This window comes from Herpailurus yagouaroundi, unplaced genomic scaffold (assembly GCF_014898765.1).
Source record: "Herpailurus yagouaroundi ecotype Mexico unplaced genomic scaffold, PumYag 146872, whole genome shotgun sequence".
NCBI lineage: Eukaryota > Metazoa > Chordata > Mammalia > Carnivora > Felidae > Herpailurus > Herpailurus yagouaroundi.
The window spans coordinates 1-7,357 of NW_024422519.1; the positions used below are offsets into that span (position 1 = coordinate 1).

A 7,357-nucleotide genomic window follows, 5' to 3' on the forward strand; every position below is an offset into this window, starting at 1 on the left:
GAACAAAGTCGACATCCTTGGTCGGGGTCTGGCATCGCAGCCTTACATTGCTTCTGGGAGGCACCACCCAGCTGGGCCAGGCCCTGAGGGTGGGCTTGGGAAGGGGCTCTGGAAGGAAGCAGATTGGGGACAGGATTTGGTGCCCTCGCCTGCTGTCAGGAAACCCCTTGAAGGAAAGAGAAGGGATGTGGGGAATTTGGAGCGAAGGAGAGGGAGGGTTTAACTGAAGGAACACTCACCATCAGTCCCCCTGCTTCCTTGGCCAGCGCACAGCCCTGCAAGAGAACCGTCTGTCCGTGAGACCTGAGCCCTGTCTCAAGGGGACCTCCCCGGGGGGGGGGGGGGTGCTGCCACTGAGACCAGACCCTGGAGGTCACGCATCTGGGGTTCTCATTTCCCATGCTGGACCCAGGCTTCCACTCCGCCCTCCGCTCCTGCCCCATTTCCCACAGAAGGGCTCCTCTTTGGATGCCACCTGCCACTCCAGGGGCTCTCCTGGCTTCACAAACGTCCACAGACCCCTGGATTCTCAGCCTCTATTACGGACAGGTTCTTGCATTTCTGTCAGGCTGGTGTTACAGTTCCTGAACATCCCCCCGACTGGCCCCCACCAATTCACCCTGGATGTAGAAGGCAGGAACCCTGAGAAAGATCAGGAAGCATGGGACTTGAATGTGACCCTGGGCCACCTCTGATCTTGTCTGAGACCCTGAGTGGGCCTGACAGTCTGCAGACAGCCTCACTGGTGCCAGAAGAACCCCTCCCCACCCCATGCTGAAGGCTGCTCTATGCCAGGGGCACCTGGGTGGCTCAGTCCATTAAACGTCCAACTTTGGCTGCAGTCATGATCTCCTGGTCCATGAGTCGGAACCCCGCGTCGGGCTCTGTGCTGACAGCTCAGAGCCTGGAGCCCGCTTCGGATTCCGTGACTCCCTCTCTCTCTTCCCCTCCCCCGCTCGCACTCTGTCTGTCTCTCTCAAAAATAAAAACTTAAAAAAAAAAATCCGTTGACTTAGAAAGAAATTTGCAATTGACAGTTATTTATTATGTGTATCTCCGAGCACCCACAGACATCCTGCTGTTAATGCCCAAATGTGGTAGACACGTTTTGTCTGAGTTCTAAGGTCTCCCAAAAAATAACATCAAGCCTGTTTACAGAATTTATTGGAAGAGAGTGATTGCTCTAAGTCAACAGATACTTAAGAGATTTCCCCTCCCTCCCTCCCTCCCTCTTCCTTCCTTCCTTCCTTCCTTCCTTCCTTCCTTCCTTCCTTCCTTCCTGTTTCTTTCTTTCTTTCTTCCTCTCTTTCTTTCTTTCTTTCTTTCTTTCTTTCTTTCTTTCTTTCTTTTCTTTCCCTGTGTGAACCAGTTTTGTGTCTTAGTCATGAAAAGGGGGGAAGTTACCAGGCCTTTGTGCTAAAATTGTCTGGGGAAATCAAAAATACTACATCCCACGTTTTGAAAAAAAAAAAAAAGAAAAAGAAAAAGTGATAAATAGCCAAAACATGAAAAGACCCAAGCATCCAGTGAAGGATAAGTGGATAAAGGAAAGGTCTGTGGTCTGTACAGACAGTGGAATACTCTTCTGCCATTTGAAAGGAATGAAATGCTGGGGCACCTGGGTGGTTCAGTCAGTTAAGCATCTGCCTTCATCTCAGGTCATGCTCTCACAGTTCGTGGGTTCGAGCCCCACGGCGGGCTCTGTGCTGACAGCTCAGAGCCTGGAGCTGCTTCTGTTTCTGTGTCTCCCTCTCTCTCTCTGCTCCTCCCCTGCTCTCACTCTGTCTCTCTCTCTCAAAAATAAGTAAGCATTAAAAGCAATGAAATGCTGATAGATGCTACATCATGAGTGGACTTGGATGACACTTTGCTGTGTGAAATTAGCCCAACACCCAAGAACAATTACTGTGTGATTCCACTGACACAAAGTACCTGGCTAGAATGGGCAAATTCATGGTTATCAGGGGGCTGGGGAGGAAGCAGAAAGGAGTATTGATGAACGAGTACAGAGTTTATGTCGGGGATGACAAACGTTTTGGGTGAAGGTTGCACGTCATTGTGAATGCACTGAAATGCCACCGAAATGTATACTTACAGAGAGTTAAGAGGATCAATATTATTTACATATATTTAACGTAATAAAAAGCAGAACATAATGGGTGTGTTTACGGTATTGAAAAGAAAATTCTCACCGATGCCAGACAAAGTGGGAGTCTGAGAAAATAAATTCTAGATGGCATGGGACAGCTCACAAGGGGATTGCGATTAGGACAGAGAAGTCGGCGTATGCTCTGTCTTGCCTCACGGGACATTTCGGGGCCTGTGAAAATTCAGAGCCTTTGCAGTGCCAGCCCTGTGTCCCTCAGCCCCCTCCTGCACTCCTCAAGACACTCAGTCCCAAACACCTTTGAGGGAGGTAAGGAGGTGATGTAAGGATCGCTCTGTGGGGCCGCCTGACATCTTGGGATCAGAGAACTATGGAGGGAGGGAGGCAGTTTTAGCATAAAGATCTGGTAGTTTCAGGGCGCCTGGGTGGCTCGGTCGGTGAAGCGTCCGACTTCGGCTCAGGTCATGATCTCGCGGTCCGTGAGTTCGAGCCCCGCGTCGGGCTCTGTGCTGACAGCTCAGAGCCTGGAGCCTGTTTCAGATTCTGTGTCTCCCTCTCTCTCTGACCCTCCCCGGTTCATGCTCTGTCTCTCTCTGTCTCAAAAATAAATAAACGTTAAAAAAACTAAAAAAAAAAACACAAAAAACTGGTAGTTTCTCCCTTTTTACTTCTGAGACACAAAACTGGTGGTCCACACAGGGTAAAAAAAAAAAAAAAAAAAAAAAAGGAGAACATGGGCCTAATCGCTTCAGTGGCCTCCTGTGCTCTGTTAGCAGGAAGGAGATGGAACTTGGTAGATGGTGGTTGGACACACCTTCAGGCCATGTGGGGTTTATCATTCGGCCCCAGGCCCCGGCACATCTCATCTGATCTCACCCCTGTCTTGAGCAGGACACTTGCTTAGAGGCCTCATTGCTTATGGAGGCAAGAGGAAGTCCTCTTAGGAGAGACTCACTCACTCTCAAAGCCAAACATGGAAAAAAGTTTATCTCACTGCAGTGAGGCAGAGCACCCACCAACAGGCGGATGGAGAAGCAAAATGAGATCCATATATAAGTGGAATAGTACTCAGCCGTCAAAAGGAGTGAAGATTTCAGACATGTATCCGGAGACGATCTCTGGAAGGCATTGCTAGTGGGACCTGTGCCTAACCCAGCCAGAGGAGAATGAACGATAAAAGGAATAGTAGACATATTTTTTTTGGACACAGACGGGCGTGTCTTCCTACGACGAGCCTCTGACATAAGGGGCCCTCTGCAAGCAAGCCTGAAGTCTTGGGATCAGAGATCCGTGGCGATGGCAGGAAGCCAAGTGCAAAGAGCCATGCTGACGTGAGTCCTCCCTTTCTGTTTGTGGATATCAAGCTTTGTTGGTTTCTGGAGACCAGTTCTGGTCTCTGGTCCATCGCTGGGGACATTCTGAATCACACGTCTCTGCCTCCTCAGGGGTTTCCAACCCCGAAACCCTTTCAGACACTCCTAGAGTGCTCCATACCAAGGACCCCATGTGTGTGTGTCCCTCTTACTTCAACATCTTGGCTGAGTGGAAACGTTTTTAGAACCCGGCGGTTCTGGGTTGAGATCTGGCTTCCCTGCATACCACCCGTGCGATCCGAGACAAGGCACTTGACTCTGCAGACTCAGATTGGATTCCTAATCTGCAGACGTGGACCTCGTCCTCTCTTGCAGGGTTTGTGTTGTGGGGAGTGTTGTTTTTATTTTTTGAGGGGTGGAGACCAGCCCAAGTGTGGAATATGTCCCATCAGTGTTAGACGTGATGAGTTTGAGGCAGAAGGAAGGACAGTCCAAGCTCTGCGTGATTGTATGCAGTAAGCACCAAGAGAGCCTCCTTGAAGCTAGCCTCTGACATACCTGGATGGGGGCTAATTGCCTCCATAGCAGAGAACTAGCAGCTCTCAGGCCCAGAAGCTTGACAAGGACCAGCGTATAGTTAGAGAATGCTAATACTGTTTCCTTCTCACTGCATTTACTTTATAGTTTCTGTATTTGACCTGGACTTTTTAAGTTTATTTATTTATTTTGAGAGAGAGAGAGAGAGAGCGAGCGCGGGTCTGTGTGTTCTTGAGTGGGGAAGAGGCAGAGAGAGGGAGAGAGAGAGAACCCCAAGCAGGCTCCATGCTGTCAGTGCAGAGCCTGATGCGCAGCTCAAATCCCATAAACCATGAGGTCCATGACCTGAACCAAAACCAAGAGCCGATGCTCAACCAACCGAACCACCAGGTGCCCCGACCTGGATTTTCATTCATAGTATCGAAAGTTTCTTTCCTAAGCACTTTTATTTAGGTACAAAAGGCTAAGTCAGTATTAAAAACAAAACACGTTAAGCTGGGGCACCTGGGTGGTTCAGTCAGTTAAGCGTCCAAGTTCGGCTCAGATCACGATCTCATGGTTCGTGAGTTTGAGCCCCGCATCGGGCTCTGTGCTGACAGCTCAGAGCCTGGAGCCTGCTTCGGATTCTGTGACTTCCTCTCTTTCTGCCCCTCCCCCACTTGTGCTCTGTCTTTCTCTCAAAAATAAATAAACATTTTTTGTTGTTGTTGTTGTTTTTTGTTTTTTTTAAACATTATTTTTAAATTAAAAAAAAAAAACACGTTAAGCCAATAAAGTACAGGTAGCAAAGGCTTTTCTGCAGAATCATGAACTTGGAACATTCATTGAAATTTGTAAAGCACCAGTTTAGAAGTAATGTGTGCATTGATTGCACTCGGCAAGATTTCTGATACATAGTGTGTGCTCAATAAACCAAGGCTGATGTTTTTGTTTTCTCTTTCAATCCCCAGCCCAAACCCCTTACCGAGTCTGTTGTTTTCTAGGGTCGCCCCGTGAGACTTACTGAGACAGAGCAGTGGGAGTAGCCTAGGGATCATGGCAGCAAACCAGCCTGTCCAGAGCCGCGTCTTCAGCTGTGCAGCCCGTGGGAGGGAGCGGAGCTGGGACGGCCACAACCTCACTCACGACTCCAGAGTGTGGGCAGGAACAAGGTTTCTCTAACTGTTAAGTTCCTCCTTTCACAGCTACGTTCTGGAAACGTTCTCAGTGCTGCTGATTGCAACATGTTCCTCACATGCCCAGCTTCAAGGATTTGACTCACGGAAGTCCTCAGTCCTTGTCTGTCTTCAGATTTCACAAATCAGACGTGCGACCCCCCACGTACCTGGGGCGTGAGCCTGAAGGATTCCTAAGAGAAGATGAAGATATTTCACTGTTGAGAATACTGGAAAATGCTGGACAAACACTCAGGTTGCTGGACATTGTCCACTGTCTTAAGAGCTGAGGACTAGGGTCGCCTGAGTGGCTCAGTCTGTTAAGTGTCTGACCATGGCTCAGGTCATGATCTCACGGTTCGTGGGTTCAAGCCTCTCATCAGGTCTGTGCTGATGGCTCAGAGCCTGGAGCCTGCTTGGGATTCTGTGTCTCCCTCTCTCTCTGCCCCTCCCCTGCTCACACTTTGTCTCTCTCCTCCAAAAATAAATAAACATTAAAAAAAATAAAAATAAATAAACTTAAAAATAAAAAATAGGGGCGCCTGGGTGGCGCAGTCGGTTAAGCGTCCGACTTCGGCCAGGTCACGGTCTCGCGGTCCGTGAGTTCGAGCCCCGCGTCAGGCTCTGGGCTGATGGCTCGGAGCCTGGAGCCTGTTTCCGATTCTGTGTCTCCCTCTCTCTCTGCCCCTCACCCGTTCATGCTCTGTCTCTCTCTGTCCCAAAAATAAATAAAAAATGTTGAAAATAATAATAATAATAATAAAATGAGAGTATTTATCCCAGGCAAAAAAAAAAAAAAAAAAAAAAATTCTCTCCTTCCTCACAGCTGCATAGATGGGCTTTCTCTCTTGGGTCAGGACCCACCAGTATGTTCACAAAGCACCTCAGAACCAGGAGACCCAAAACGGGTCCTGGGCTTGGGTTTCTTCTTCCATGATGGGCATGTTGCCAGCCCCAGGGGCAGAGCCCTCTGGATGGGTCTCACGGGACCCGGTATAAATCATTGTTCTCACGTTTACCAATAAGTAATTGCGAGAAGCTGTCACAAACCTCCCCGGGACTCCTTGGACCTCTGGTCACAGAGCAACACTAGGAGTGAGTAGGTTTCCTTCCGTGACCAGAAGCCAGTGTCATGGGGTACCTCGTCATGCCAGCCAAATAGCTCAGACCAGCTCCTGCTGGAACGACCCTCACAGCACAGTGCTCTAGTAACCTTCATGTGTGGCCACTGAGCCACGTTCCTCAGGATGCACAGTGGTTCAGGGGACGCCGTGCTCTCTGCACCCAAGATCGCTTTCGTCTCCTGGAAAAGCTGTGTGGGACTCACAGGCTGTTACTTAGCCAAGAAATGAAATTATCAGAAGGTCCGAAACGGCACCTTTCCATTTCTTGTTGCTTCCTTCACTGATTTTGTCTCTAGGTAGGAAAATGCACTGCTGCAACTTAAAAATGTAAATCCTCAGGGGCACCTGGGTGGCCCAGTCGGTTAAGCGTCCAGTTCTTGATCTCAGCTCAGGTCTTGATCTCAGGTTATGAGTTCAAGCCTGCGTTGGGCTCCACACTGGGCGTGAGGCCTACTTCAAAGCATCCTGACTAGCTTTTACTTCTTTTATCTCCACAGAAAGGGTTTCTAATCTATTTTCAACCCCAGCTAGTATTCTTATTATCGTGATTCTAAATTCTGGTTCAGACATCTTGCTTATATCTGTGTTGATTATGTCCCTGGCTGTCATTTCTTCCTGCTCTTTCTTTTGAGGCAGGGATTCCTTCATTTTGTCATTTTGAGAGAATAAAAGGAATTAATAAGGTAAAAAAAATTAAAATTAGAAAATTAAAAACAATACACAAAAAAATCAAATAAATGATGCTAGATCCTAGGTGTGTTTTGGTCTGGTTGTTGAAAGGAGCTTGGTAGATTAGAGAAAAAATGGAAAGATAAGAAAAAAAAGGACAAAGTTTGAAAATTTGAAAAAATGAATACAATGAAATACAATAAGATGAAATGATGGAAGTAAAATAGAATTTGAAAAATTTACAAAAATAAAAAATACGGTAGAAAAAAATTTTAAATATTTTTAATAAAATTGAAAATAAAAATAAATTTTTTCTCTTTCTGTATCCAAGAAAAAGAAAAAAATATGAATAGATGGACCAGCAAACTGAAATACAATTGAAATTGTATTGTTTTCCCCTAGAAATCAAACTATGAAGCGCTTTATAGTCCATAAACTAAGCAGGCAGAGAGA

The 7,357-nt window shown here is 47.3% G+C and overlaps 1 long non-coding RNA gene across 1 annotated transcript; it reads right to left on the minus strand.

Annotated features, from left to right (window-relative positions):
- Positions 1-5,437, minus strand: LOC121026613 (uncharacterized). Its single transcript, XR_005788400.1, has 3 exons — positions 4,961-5,437; positions 240-275; positions 1-108 (listed from the first exon to the last, which is right to left on the minus strand). It is a non-coding gene; the product is annotated as an uncharacterized LOC121026613 (long non-coding RNA).
- Between the last annotated feature and the right edge of the window lie 1,920 nt (positions 5,438-7,357).